Source organism: Lagenorhynchus albirostris, chromosome 20 (assembly GCF_949774975.1).
Source record: "Lagenorhynchus albirostris chromosome 20, mLagAlb1.1, whole genome shotgun sequence".
NCBI lineage: Eukaryota > Metazoa > Chordata > Mammalia > Artiodactyla > Delphinidae > Lagenorhynchus > Lagenorhynchus albirostris.
In genome coordinates, this window is record NC_083114.1 from 18,089,672 (window position 1) to 18,104,938 (window position 15,267).

Sequence of the window (15,267 nt, forward strand, 5' to 3'; positions counted from 1 at the left end):
CTTCACCTTAAGTGTAATATTGTATAATGTGAGTCTGTCCGTACAACTACTGATTTTTTACTCCTGTTAAAGTGGGATGGTGATAAAGACCTTGATTTATCAACCGATAATAAAATATATTTTATAAGATATCCACTTGTTTTTTAACATAAAATTGCCTAAGGGCTTAAGTTTCATTGCCTTTCACAGTTTAATCTGTATAAGAAATGGCGTAGATACAGTGGAATGGTTTTCCTTAAAACCATCTCTTTAAAGCTGCTTTTCTGGTGAGTACTATTTTATACTTTTATATATCACTATTTTTCCATTTAAATTTAACTTAAGTTGGACACTTCGATCAAAGTGTATGAGTTTCTACACTCTTATTACCTGAATTGAGAATGTTAAGGTGATTATTTTACCTCCCTATGTTTCTCTAATAATTGGGGCTCACTTTTTTCCTGACCTTCACTTAATAGACTATATAACTGCAAAAACTTTAACATGTAAATTATTTCTTTTTGGTGAGATAGGAAAGGTGTTTTTACTCAAAACTAGTGTTAAAACAATTTTTATTTTAACTTAAAAATTTTTTTAGTTGACAGGCAAAAGTGGTTTTTTTCCTCAATGCTTTTGGTTGCCATGTTGCATAGGTTTAAAATTTAAAGACCAGAATTTTTGTCTAGTGATTCTTGAGTAGTTAAGCTGGGAATAGAGTTGAAGGAAAGCTTGCCCAAAATGGTCATGCAGACTAATTGCTTACAGGAGTCTCTGAGTGAGGCTTGAGAATTTCAAATGTATTCTTAAATCATTCTAACCTTGCATGAAAAACTTGGGTTTGACTACTGATTTCTGGGATTGTGTATACCCGTGAAAATTAGCCTGAGCATATTTCTAATTACTTGATCCCCTGTTAAATCCCTCCGTCATTGTAACACGTGGATTTTTTCTCTCTAGCTTTTAGCCACATCCTACCTAACATCAGTTTATCTTAAGGATGTTTTCACATTGTGTTTCCTGCTGTGATCTTTGTAAGCCAATAATAAAAAGTCAGCTCATGCTTTTTAGTATGAACAGTGATAGTCTTCTAAAATAAATCTGAAAATTTGAATATGTGATAATGGTAATGTATTCTTCTAGATAAGCACTACACAAAGTGTGGACCCTCAATTTATGTCTTTAAGATTTAAAGTGAAGTAAATTTCTAAGGAACTCTGTCCTTTCCTAGCAAGGATAAGCAGACACTGAAAATTTGGTAAGTATGTAACTAAATGCATGTAATAGTGATGAGAATAAGTAGCCAAATTTCCACAGTTTAAGCTAATATTTAGATGTGAACAAGAATTCTTAAATCTTTGCGACTTAATGAATGTGTCTAGAATTTTTACAAATTTGTGTGCACACTGATTAAATTGAAATGTACCTTACTCCTTTGTCTGCATTGTTTTCTTTTTATTTTCTATGGTGTATTACTAATTTCATATTTCAGGGTTTTTTCAGGGTAGAAATAAGTGGCGGGTAAAGAAAATATCTTCAAGAATAATTATTTAAACCTCCCTATCTTAAAACTCAGTGATGACTTTCAGTTTATGTAGGCCTTCTGTTTTTCAGCTCCAGTTAAAGCTGACAGTAGACAACTGATCAAAAATGGGAAAGAAATCTTTGTGCTCTTCCTGGAGTATTGTAGGAATCATCGTATAATATTAAGCCAATGCTGGATTTTCATGGAAGGAGTGGTTTTTAAATAAGAGAAAAAGGTGGTGAGATTTTGGAATCTCTCCTCCCTGGAACTGCATTACTATTAAGAGTAAATAGAGGTTAAAGTGAAAACATTTAATTACTACAGCAGGGAAGGTGATTTATATCTGAGCGGTATGTCTACAGTTTTCTAAACTGGTATAGCATTATTTTGTGAAGTGGTACAAGATCTTAAAGGGTTGGGACCCGGGTTGGGGTGTTGGGGGTGGGTGGCTTCCCTCCATTCAGTCTCCAGGTTTCACTCCAGCATTGTACTGGCAAGGAGGGAAGTGAAGAGCAAGTCATACAAGGGGTATGATACGATGATACGGAGGACCTGAACAAAACAAACAAGGGAGGATAAATGCTAGTCCATGTGTATGATTAAATGGTCTAGCTAAACAAAAAGATATTGACTAGTGGCATAACCTTTAGTGTAAGTAAGTGAACTCTCTGATTTAAAGGTTGTAATTAAATACTAGCTTTAAATTATTACCAACTTTAAAACTCTAGCTGCCCCCCAAAAAAAAAAAATCATGGGGGAATTCCCTGGCAGTCCAGTTAGGACTCAGCGCTGTCAATGCCAAATTCCTGGGTTCCATCCCTGGGCAGGAAACTAAGATCCTGCAAGCCCGCAGCTTGGGCCCACCGCACCCCTCTCCCCTCCCCAAAAAGGAAAATACTAGCAATTAATACTTGGAATTTTTTTGGGCAGGGTGTGTTTAAAATTTTTTCTTAATACAAGTGGTAGTGCATTTTGGGTTTTTTGCGTTACGCAGGCCTCTCACTATTGTGGCCTCTCCTGCTGCGGAGCACAGGCTCAGCGGCCATGGCTCACGGGCCCAGCTGCTCCGCGGCATGTGGGATCTTCCCGGACCGGGGCGCGAACCGTGTCCCCTGCATCGGCAGGCAGACTCTCAACCACTGTGCCACCAGGGAAGCCCAGTAGTGCATTTTGTCACTTTGACATAGCACCTGGAAGCTAGTGCATAAGAAAAATGGATGACCACGTTTATAGTAGTTAACTATATTAAATTTTAGCCTACTGGTAGGGTTTGGATGGAAGAGATGTTCCTAGGTGTTCTTTAGTGTATGGAGCCATGTAATTATTAGAGCTCACAAAAGGCATTGAAGTGTTTATTTTCTTTCTCTTGAAGTCATCTGGGAGCGCTTGCTAGGCTTTAAGAAAGCCAAAACTACCATTTGAGAAATGGTGCTTTATTTTCATATTGGAAGCAATTTTCAGTTTGTGTTTTCTTTTAAAGGTTGAAGGATTTTTGCTTTTGCATTATTAAAAGCAGGCCTCTTTTTGTTCCAAGGTAATGATTGACCATTAATAAACATTTGAGTGCTTGTTCTTAACAAAGATGAGTAAAAATTTTTTTCATTTATTATTTATAATACTTGTCTGAGCCCATTTTATTAAGTTGTATCCAGAACAAATTCTATTGAGAATGAATTGTAATGATACACATCAGCTGTCCTGAACAGTTTTTGGTATGCCTTGGGAAATAGAATACAAAGTTATTTTTATTAAATATGGAATGTGTATTGGGAGAAAGTAAAGGGTAAATGAGGAGGATTAGACTGTGGGTATGGGGTAATTGTGATTAGGTATTAAGGTTGAACAAGTAGATGGGGCCAGGAGTAGCGTAGTGGTTTAGACTATAGGCATAAAATTAGACCTTGCAATCAGATCCTGCTCCATCATTTAGTAGTTTTATGACCTTGAACAAGTTAACTTCTCTAAAATGATGGTAATTTTCCTAGACTTGTGAGAAAAAGTTACTGTGTGAAACAATTTAGCCTTGCCTGACGGATCAGTGGAAATGGCAGGGCTAGGGACGGGTAGGCAGTTATTGAAAACCTAAAAATTTCATTTAGTAAATATGAATGCCTATGACATGTTTGGATACTCTCCTGTGTACAGATAGACAGGGAATGCATCTCAAAAGGGACCTTGGAGTTGAGGATTTAAGAAGCCAGCCATTGCAAAAAGTCTTGTTGGGTAACAGTATTACAGGCAGAAGGAATAGTATGTGCAGAAACTGAGATGGAAAAGCATAGCATCTTGGAGGAACAAAAAATGAAGTATATGAGTGGTGGATTGGGATGGCCTTTGTACAGCTTGGAAAGGTAGGCCAAATCACAGGTCATGGTTTGAATTTTATTCTAATGGAAGTCATTGAAGGACTTTGAGCTGGTGAGTAGTATAAATGATTTTTAAAAGGTCATTCTAAGTTGTTTGAGGGTGGGGGGATTGGTGGGCAGTATAGGGACTAGTTAGAAGGCCAAGCACCTGGCTCTAAACAGAACTCAAGAATAACTGATGTTATGAATTAATATGGCTTAGATGATCATTGGAGAAGTTGTTAGATGATGCCAAACCTAAGCACAAAAAAAGTAAAAAAGATTTGAAAGTTAAACTCTTACACATGGTTTAGCCCACACCTGACTGTTCATTTAGGAAATGTTTATTGAAGATCTGGTAAGGCATTGAGAAAGCTTTGGTCTTTTTAGATTTAAGGATAAATGCTAACACAGGAAAGTGAAAATGCCCTCTGAGGAAGTTTGGAGGACGGTAATTCCACCTGCCTTGTGTCGGGAAAAAGAGGCATTTGAACTAGGTCTTGAAGAGTTGTTAGGATTTGGACAAATATGAAAAAGTGTTAAGGGAATGACTGGAAACCCCAACAATATAAAGAGGTATGTGAGTGAAAGTTGCAAAGAATGAGAAGAAAATTTAAGGTGTGTCTGTAAAGGTCCTTGAATACCACATTAGGGATATACATTTCCTCTAGAAATTGGAGTGCCTTTGATCTTCACTGATGAGAGTTTCGTTTTGGTCTCCACATCTCTTCAGAAGCATCCACAGTCTACCACCAGATGACCAGACACCGTCACCATTTCCTCAGTGCCACTGTTCTGGTGATGTGGAGTAGTAGGATTCAGGAACAGTAATTGGGCCTGACTGCTATTGACTCAGTCAAGTTAAAACTAGAATTCCTCCTGTTCACAAGGACTAGCTTAAAACGTTTTGGCAGCCCTCTGTATCTCACACTTTACTTGGCCACCGTCTTGTAATCCCTCAATTTTTTCTGTCACTTTCTCTCAGTAGTAAGACTGCTCCCCTGCTTCAAAAACCTTTCTGTTAGGCCCAGGTAAATCCTATTTTACATAACTGAACTCTTTATAAAACCTTCCCCAGGGCTTCCGTGGTGGCGCAGTGGTTGAGAGTCCGCCTGCCGGATGTAGGGGACACGGGTTCGTGCCCCGGTCTGGGAAGATCCCACATGCCGCAGAGCGGCTGGACCCGTGAGCCATGGCCGCTGAGCCTGCGCGTCCGGAGCCTGTGCTCCGCAACGGGAGAGGCCACAACAGTGAGAGGCTCGTGTACCACACACAGAGAAAACCTTCCCCAAAACTGGTTTTCCACAGTCAGTTTCTAATAGTTGGCAGAGTGAGTGTGCTGTTCATCCAGCTTATTTGTACCTGGAGTTTGAAAGGATCAGTGAGCTGCTCATTACCTGAAACAAAACCGTTATTTATAAGCTCGTTTGTTCCATTTGACCTCATGACTTTTATCCCTCTGCTTTAATTTACTGACTCCTGAAAGTTCCTTTTTATTGAAGTCTTTGACACACTACTTAATGTAATAGGTGCTTAATGTTTTTTTTGATTTTTTGAGTGATTAATGTCTTTTGAAGAATATGGGTTGTAGTGACACTACTGAAGCAATCACACAACTTTGCAAGTTGTCTAATAGGGTATAATCATACACTGTAGATGGATAACATATAACCATTTCAACCTTTGCTGAGCCCATGGTGCTGCAAAGCAATTCTGTGTAAGGGTATAGTCACCTTTTCCGCTTATTTGTTCCATGTGTCTTCAAATCATTGTCTGCTTCCTTCCCATGCCAGCACACACGGCATACATGTACTTGTCTCATGGCTTTGCTTCCTAATTCATGAAGGTAATAAAAAGTCAAAGCCTTTAGATACCATATCTATAAAATAAAATAACCTGTATTTACATCCTTTATTGCTTTGGAGTCAGTATCTAGTTCTTCATGGTAACCCCTTTTACTGTGCTCTGGAATTCCACCAACTGCCTTTTTTTTTTTTTTTCTTTATATTTTAGAGCAGTTCTAGGTTTACAACAAAATTGAGAGGAAGGTTCAGGATTTCTCATATACCTTCTGCCCCCACACATAGCCTCTCCCATTATCAACATCATTTACCAGAATGGTACTTTTTTTTTTAAAAATACTATGGATAAATGTACACTGATACATCATAATCACCCAAAGTCTATAGATCTGTAATTTACCATAGGGTTCACTAGATGTGCTTTGTATGGCTTTGAATAAAAGTACAGTGACATATCCATCATTGTAATATACAGAGCGTTTTCACTGCCCTAAACATTCTCTGTGCTCTGCCTATTCATCTCCCCAACTCCCACCCCTGGCAGTCACATCTTTTTTTGTTTTCATAGTTTTACCTTTTTCAGAATGTCATACAATTGGAATCATAAGTATATAGCCTCAGATAAGCTGTCAGTAATATGTGTTTAAGGGTCTTCCATGTCTTTATGGTTTGTTAGCTCATTTCTTTTTAGTGCTGAATAATATTCAATTGGATGTACCAGTTTAGCCATTCACCTACTGAAGGATGTCTTGGTTGCTTCCAGGTTTTGACAGTTATGAGTAAAGTTGCTATAAACATCAATGTGTAGGTTTTTGTGTTGACATAAGGTTTCAAATCCTTTGGAGTGTGAAGAAATGTAATTGCTGGATTGTATAGTAAAGATTGTTTAGTTTTATAAGAAACTGCCAAACTCTGTCAAAGTGTGCCCTTTTGCATACCCACCAGCAATGTATGCAGGCTCCTCTTGGTCTGCATCCTTGCTAGCATTTGGTGGTGTCGGTGTTCTAGACACTGGCCATTCTAATAGGTGTGTAGTTGTATCTCATTTAACTGTGCATTAACTTCATATAACATGTAGCATCTTTTCATATGCATATATCTTGTTTAGTAAGGTTTCCGTTAAGGTCTTTGGCCCATTTTTAAATTGGGTTGGTTCCTTATTGAGTTTTAATAATTTTGTTTTTATATTTTGGGTACAAAGTCCTTTATCAGATTTTTTTTTGCAAATGTATTCTCCCAGTCTGTGCTTGTTTTCTGTGCTTGTCTTGTAATGTCGTTACAGAGCAACTTCTACCTTCTTTAGTGCTCTCTATATTATTCTTTTTGGTGCTTCTTAAGCTTCTTTTCCTGTTCCTCATTTAATGACTTCTCTTTTCCCTCAGGATAAAACTTGAATGATTGGAAGTGCCATAAAGAGTAGGAGTGAAGAGTGATACTCAGGTTTTACTTCTTTATTTGGCTTGGAAGACCTTTCATAATCTGACCCACTGCTTATCTTCCTAGTTTCACTTCTTTCCAATTCCCCTTTGTACTCAGTTCAAACTCTCAATTCTTTTAGGCTGAACACCCTGTCTCCTCCCATTACCTCTTGTCTTGGTTGACATCCTCATCTTTACACTTAGCAAATTTTAGTTTAGAGGTTATTTCCTCTTAAAAATTCCTGAGCCTTCACGATGACCTTCATATATGCTTTCATTACACCAAGTACTCAACCGTTAATGTTGCCTGTTTGGACTGGAGTGCAGCCTCCTTGAATGGAGGTGTGTGTCTTGTTCATTATATTTCTAAAACCTAGAATGCTGCTGCGTAGTATTAGGTTGGCCAAAAAGTTCGTTTGGGTTTTTTCTGTAACTTACAGAAAGAGCCGCATGAGCTTTTTGGCCAGCTCAATACTTAAAGAGAGGCACTTAATAATTGCTGAATTCAACTAACTTGCCAATAGTGGGTTGATTTCACCAGAGCAGACTAGCGGTTCCAACAGACATGTGCCTTTATTTGAGCATTGCGCAGTTTAAATCTGACTAACTCATGCTGTTCTTTTGAGCAGGATTTTTTATTTTTAAGCAGGATTTTAGAAGGTACTTATTGATTGGCTAATGAATAACCCTTTCCAACAGTAAGAGTTTCTTGGACAAAACTGTTCTGAGAAACAGTGTAGTTTGTGCTTTTCCAGGAAGATTAGAAGGATTTTTGAGAGGTAACTTTTCCTATAGGATGTAACTTTTGAGAGGTAACTTTTCCTATAGGATGTCTACCAGAATAAAAAGTTCCCTTTTCCTACATGGTGAAAGATCAGCTGGAATTTAGAATAGAGGTAGGCTGGACTAGGGATTGCAAACTATTAATAAAATACCTAGAACCAGATAGGTAGTAGAAATGAGTGAAACGAGCCAATTGGAGAGTGGTGAAGTCCTGACCCTTCTGAATGAGGTTCATGCCATGTGTAACGTTTGGTCAGGGTTGTCTGATTTCATTTTCCTAGAAAAGTTAGAAATCTTTTTGAATTTGACAAAAAGGTAGTTCTGTTTTAAAAATTAAATGAAACACTATGAGCCAAACACACCTTCAGACCAGTTCTTCTGTGGGTCACCAGTGTGGGGCTTCTTGGATGGAAGCTGATGTTTGTGGGAATTTATCTAGCAGCTGTGAATAGCAGGAAACCCAGATAGTCCCAGAGAGGAAGATTTGATAATGGACAAGCAAATGATATGTCAGCTTGATGGAGCGTGATGTCAGGGAACAAGAGTGGCAGTAATTGGCCACTATGACTGAGTTGAAGGTTGTAGATGGGAATAAATAAATTATTGTTCAGCCTCAGGATTTCAGTTCCTAGAAGGGTTTTGGTGGCAGTGCAGTATTCTAAGAGGGTTGAGATCATGAAAGTAAAATTTAAGAACAACCAGTGAATTGTTTGGGTGGAAGACATATCTTGGAAACAGTTAAAATAGATGACTAAATTTATTACCCTGGTGTTCATTCTACCTCTGGTTCATAGTGCCTGGCACATAGTGGGCAATAAATGTTTGTTGCATTGAATAGGTTCATCTCTGTAATCTCAAATCAAAAAAGCTGTGATAACTGTCAGGATATTGACAAGCATACCTCAGGCATCTGTTTCTCAATCAGCAAGCAAGTAGTGGTGAGACTAAAAAAAAAAAAAAAAAAAAAAAAGAATTTAACTCCAGAAATTCATAATTTCTAAGAGCGCCTAATCTTTTACATGGTCCCTGGAAATTTGTACAGAGTTCATACTGTTCCTTTTTGAAACAGTAAATTTTTGTTTAAAGTATTGCATATCACTTTTAAAAATCCAATGTGGATCAAATAAAAAAACAATAGGGAACCTCCCTGGCGGTCCAGTGGTTAGGACTTGGCGCCTTCACTGCCATGGGCCTGAGTTCAATCCCTGGTCGGGGAACTAAGATCCTGCAAGCTGTGTGGTGTGGCCAAAAAAAGGGCAATAGTTCCCTGCCCCACCCACAGTCACAGTACCAAGGAAGAACTACTTTTAATAGTATTTTTATTTGGCTTCCTCTCAGTATGTATAAATGACATCTTTCTGTTACTGACTTATAAATATTAACATTTGTTGATTTCCACTGTCTTAAGTAACGATTTAGCTTATTCCATCTATACTATCCTTTATGTAATTATATCACTTTTTTGTTCCACTATTTGTTACCTCTGTAACATATCTTTATTCCTTGTTCTGTCAGTTAAAGACAGTATCTAAACTCCTTACTTAATAACATAAAGATATCATCGTTTACTCTTCTGTTCCTTTTCTACCTTTCACTTTTTACTTTGCACATCTATACTTTCTGTAGTGTCAAGGCTCGGACATTTGCATTTTCTATAAAACATAACGTTTTGTCTATAGATTGATTTTTTAATTTCTTTACAGATTGATTTTAAAATTAGAAATCGACAGATTTCTTATGATAGTAAATATTACTCAAAAGGCTACAAAGTGTAATGTGATTACATTTCCTTTTCAGTAAAGTTTTTTGTTTTACCTGGAGTCAGTCTCTCTCTCTCTCTCTCTCTTTCACTTTGCCTACTTTATTACATCCTTTAGTTCTAACGATTTTTTGAGGACAGTGTCAGTCTCTGGAATTCCTTTTCTTTTTTTTTGATTGTTGTGTGCCTTTTATAAGAAAAATCCATCATGTAGTATTTTAGAAGTATGTTTGCAAATCCTGGATGCTTTCTGAAAGGTGTCTTCATATTCAGAACTAAGAATTACATTCCCAGCCTACATACACTCAAATGAAAATGCTGTAAAACCATGTTAACCTCCTTGTGTTGGACAGCTAAGAAAACTGAAGTTAGCTCACAACAGTAAGGTTAAGTCAGGAAGAAGTATTTTGCTATCTATCTATCTATATCTATATATCTACAGAATATTTAAAGCTTTTAGTTGACAAGAAAAGTATAGTCCAGTGGAAAAATGGGCAAAGTATCAACTGGTACTTCACAAAAGAGAAGACGAGAATGACCAATAAATATGAAAAGATGACTCATCTTCACTAGGAGTCATAAAAATACAAGTTAAAGCAGTAGAATACCATTTCAAAAACCTATATCGATTTGGCAAAAATCAAGGTCTGATAAAAATGTTGACAAAGATGCGGAACAACATATGTTCTTACACACTGCCAATGGGAGCGTGTTTTGTTAGGATCCACGTTCTGACTGTTGTAACGAAAATCCAACTATAACGTGGTTTAGTGAAGTGGAAGTTTTTCTCTTGTAACAGTCCAAGCATAGAGCTGATAAAAGTGTTTGTGACCCAGGCTTCTTTTAGTTTTTTATCTGTCAGCTTTAGTAGGCACCTTCCTTTGGTTTCATGATAGCTACTCCAGCTATGACCATCATATCCACATACCAATTAAGAAGGGGGGAGGGTCCATCTCATCTTTTTAAGGGTATCACCTAGAAGTGGCCCAACTTCTATTTACATCCCATTGGCCAGAACTTAGGCACATGGCCACAGATAGTTACAAAAATTTTGAGAAATGATATTATATATTTTTAGTTGGCTATACTCCCGTCTAAAATTTGGAGGATCTGTTATTAAAGGAAGAAGGAGAGAATATCTTGGACCTTTTAGCAGATATTGCCACATAAACTAGTTCAGTCACTTTGGAAAGCATTTTGGCAAGATTATGAATAAGATTGGAGATGACATATTCCTAGATCCACCAGCTCCACCTCTGGATATATGTCTTATAGAAACCATACGTGCACAAGGAGATGTACAAAAATACTGTGATATTATTTGCAACTGAAAAATTTGAAACAACCAAAATACTCATCAGTAGAGGAATGAATAAATACAGGTAAATGCAAAAAAAATACAGTTAAAATTAACTATCAACCTGGATAAATATCAAATAATGCGTGATAAAAGCAGGTTGAGCAAAGGTATGTATAATGTTACAGCATTTAAATGTTGGAAACATACAACACTAGTGTTTATGCATACAGATACATGTAACAAAAGTATGGAGAGCTGCATGGGAATGGTAAATACCAAATACAGGGTATAAGTTACCTCTTGGAGGTGGAGGTAAACAATGTGCTTCAACTATTATCTGTCATATTTTTATATTTTTTTAATAAATTATTTTTGGCTGCATTGTTGGGTCTTTGTTGCTGCGGGTGGGCTTCTCTTTTTTTTTTTTCGGTGGCTTCTCTTGGTGGAGCATGGGCTCTAGAAGCGGGAGCTTCAGTAGTTGTGGCTCACTGGCTTTAGTAGTTGTGGCTCACGGGCTCTAGAGCGCAGGCTCAGTAGTTGTGACTCACGGGCTTAGTTGCTCCACGGCATGTGGGATCTTCCTGGACCAGGGATTGAACCTGTGTCCCCTGCATTGGCAGGCGGATTCTTAACCACTGCACCACCAAGGAAGCCCAGGTCATATTTTATTTTCTTAAAGATCTGCAGCAAATACAGCAAAGTGCTAAAGCTAGGTGGTATATATGTGGATATACTTATATATGTTTGCAATATTTTGTAATTAAGGAAATGGTACATGTTCTCATTGAACATACAGTCCACTGGAAGAAACTGGTTTTAGTGATGTAAAATGTGGTATAAATAGTGTGGTGTGCGAAGGGCTGTAAAAATAGAAATGGAGTACTTCTTAACTCAGCCTGGTGGTGGTTGGTTGAAGAGGGAAGACTGTACAGAAATGATTACTTCTGAGTCTTGAAGGATGTTGGGCAGACAGTAGATGGAGTGGGAGAAAGGTAATCTATTGCAGAGAGGTCAGCATATGGTAAACGCCACTGTTTGCCTGGCAAACATTTATCCCGTGTCCAGATGAAAGAAGCAGATTGATCTAAGCAAGTTGCAGCTGTCTGTCCTCTAGATAATCCAACCACCATCTACCATGAAAAGTGAACTCAGAGAAAATTATAAAATTTCAGAGGTCGAGCTCTCTTATAGAAAGTTCTGGGCAAACATCAACCAAAATTAACTGTTAGATACAGGATCGTATGGAAATTTAACCTAGAGTATCAAATCGAAGAGTAAAGGATACAGGCCTCGTAATTCTTATCCAGTCTGTTTTTGCAGGAGTGAGGACTATTTAAGTATAGCTGATCCACGTAACTAGAGATGTCAGATTGGCCTGTAGGTACAGCTTCTGGTCATATGTTTCCTAATTAAAACACCACTAGACCACTCAGGGACTGTGTATTCTTGATTAGCACCTGGGTTACAGCTTAACCTAAATAATACATTTTGCCACATTGCAAATACTGAAGTATTTTAAAGTAAATTACAAATACTTTCTTCTTGACCTCATCTGGGCATCCTCAATTTTTTAAAGTATAAGGTGCCAAAAACACCAATAACTGGGTGTTCTCGGGTGTATTTCAGTACTCAAGTGCTTCCTTGAGGATTTCATTTTGGTAAAGTTAGTGAATGGATAAAGAGTATTGGTACTTGTCTTCTTAATCTTATATCTTCTGGGTTTCTTTATAATCATTAAAAACTTGACTGAGTTTTTGCTGGAAAGTATTCTTTTTTTAATGTTTTTTTTCCTTCTATTTTTTCTCTTTGGAAAGTCCTTATTCATTTTTAAATTTTTGGCTGCTTGGGGTCTTTGTTGCTGCACACCGGCTTTCTCTAGTTGTGGCGAGTGGGGGCTACTCTTTGTTGCCATACGCAGGCTTCTTATTGCAGTGGCTTCTTTTGCTGTGGAGCATGGGCTGTAGGTGCGTGGACTTCAGTAGTTGTGGCACGTGGGTTCTAGAGTGCAGGCTCAGTAGTTGTGGCACACGGCCTTAGTTGCTCTGTGGCATGTGGGATCTTCCCGGACCAGGACTCAAACCCGTGTTCCCTGCATTGACCACCAGGGAAGTCCCTGGAAAGTCTTTCTTGTGAAATATGAGATAGTCTTACTCTGGGCTTACTACTCAGTGGCTGAAAAAAAATTATGTAATAAACGATAATTTATTACCTTATTATGCAAGTAGTGAAGCTTTGCTCTCTGATACTTAAAATGTTTTTCAAATTTAGCATTTTATTTTCAATGTACATACTTATTACCAGAAGCACTTCATAATTTGAAAATGAAATATATTGTGTATGTAGGACTTTTGTAGTGGAATATGCCTCATCAAGTTGGTGATATAGAAAGATACTTCCCTTGTAATAGATACTGTATCATATATATTTTTAAAAATAAATTTATTTACTTATTTATTTTTGACTGTGTGGGTGTTTGTTGCTGTGCGCAGGCATTCTGTAGTTGTGGCGAGCCGGGGCTACTCTTCGTTGCGGTGCGCAGGCTTCTCATTGCAGTGGCTTCTCTTGTTGCAGAGCACGGGCTCTAGGCGCGCGGGCTTCAGTAGTTGTGGCACGTGAGCTTGGTAGTTGTGGCTTGTGGGATCTAGAGCTCAGTAATTGTGGCACACGGGCTTAGTTGCTCCGCGGCATGTGGGATCTTCCCGGAGCAGTGCTTGAACCCGTGTCCCCTGCATTGGCAGGTGGATTCTTAACCACTGCGCCACCAGGGAAGTCCCATGTGTATCGATATCTACAAAATGAAGTCTTCGTTAGGGAGTTTACTTGGATATTTATCCATATTGCCTCTATTCTTTTCTTGTTCTCCCTGGCCCTCTTCATATGACCTCTTTCGATTGCTTCTCTGACACAACCTTGGTATTTTCTCTCTTAAGAAATACTCTAGTGGTGGGAAAACCCTAGTCCTGGGAAACCCAAGACACCTGAGTAGGTTTTTCTCAGCTTCCCACCAGGAAAGGGAGACACATTTAGCTTGTATTTTAATTTAAGCCTGGCAGTTAAAAGTTTTACATTTGGGATCAGAACTACTGTATCTGGTTTGAAGATTGGAATTTTTTAAATTATCCTGCTTAAAAGTACTGTCTTTATAGAACCACAGGATGTTAGAATTAGAAGGCACCTTAAAGATCTAGTCTAACCTCATTTTATAGAGATGCAGAGATGAACTGCTTGAAGCAGCTGTTTGAAGCAGATGTAGGATGGGGCAAATTAGAACCTGTAACCCACCCAAATTAGTAGCAAGTGCTTATTTTTTTTAAATGTGATACTTTAGGCTAGCATGTCTTAAATAATATGACTGTTTTTATTGCGGACTTTTTTTTTTTTTTTTTTTTTTTTGGCGCTACACAGGCCTCTCACTGTTGCAGCCTCTCCCGTTGCGGAGCACAGGCTCTGGACGCGCAGGCTCAGCGGCCATGGCTCACGGGCCCAGCCGCTCCGCAGCATGTGGGATCTTCCTGGACCAGGGCACGAACCCGTGTCCCCTGCATCGGCAGGCAGACTCTCAACCACTGCGCCACCAGGGAAGCCCTATTGTGGACTTTTAAACATATATGTTTTTCACTTTTTGGTCTTGTTTACTTGAAATTCTTTTTAGAAGTGAAGGAGAGAGGGTTCCCATGGTGATATGACATTTTTCATCTTTAAACTGGAAATTTGTAATGCACATTTCTAAAATATTTAGTCATCACAAAGCCCCATTTCATTCTAGAAGTTTTCCTTAAAATTTTGTGCATTCGCATTTTATCAAGAATTTCCTAAGTTCCTGAAAATGAACCAGTTTATTATACCTCACACACCTTCAATTCTTTCACTAAACTATATACAACCAAATGATATCTAGTAATTTCCTTTCTTCTCTCCAACGTAAATAGTGCTGTACTTTTTTTTTTTTTTTGCGGTACGCGGACCTTTCACCGCTGTGGCCCCTCCCGTTGCGGAGCACAGGCTCCGGACGCGCAGACCCAGCGGCCATGGCCCACGGGTCCAGGCGCTCCGCGGCATGTGGGATCCTCCCGGACCAGGGCACGAACCTGTGTCCCCCGCGTCGGCAGGCGGACTCTCAACCAGTGCGCCACCAGGGAAGCCCAGTGCTGTACTTTTGAATTCAGGATTTGTAAAGGGTACCAGTTACAATTTTTAAAATTTACATGAGCCTAACAATACATTTGCCTTAATTTTATTGCTGACAGACTACATCAAAATGTGAAAGAAAAGAAAGTGAAGCATGTAACTTCAGAAACTCAAATTGTATTGAAATAAGTTTAATTGCTCTAGTTTGCTCCTAACTAGGACATTTTAATA

General features: G+C 38.5%; 1 long non-coding RNA gene across 1 annotated transcript in view; it reads left to right on the top strand.

The window, feature by feature from the left end:
- Window positions 1–279: 279 nt before the first annotated feature.
- Window positions 280–15,267, top strand: part of LOC132511441 (uncharacterized) — a 38,298-nt gene continuing 23,310 nt past the window's right edge. The window contains exon 1 of the long non-coding RNA XR_009537617.1: window positions 280–1,234. This is a non-coding gene — a long non-coding RNA (uncharacterized LOC132511441). The remainder of the gene's footprint in view (window positions 1,235–15,267) is intronic.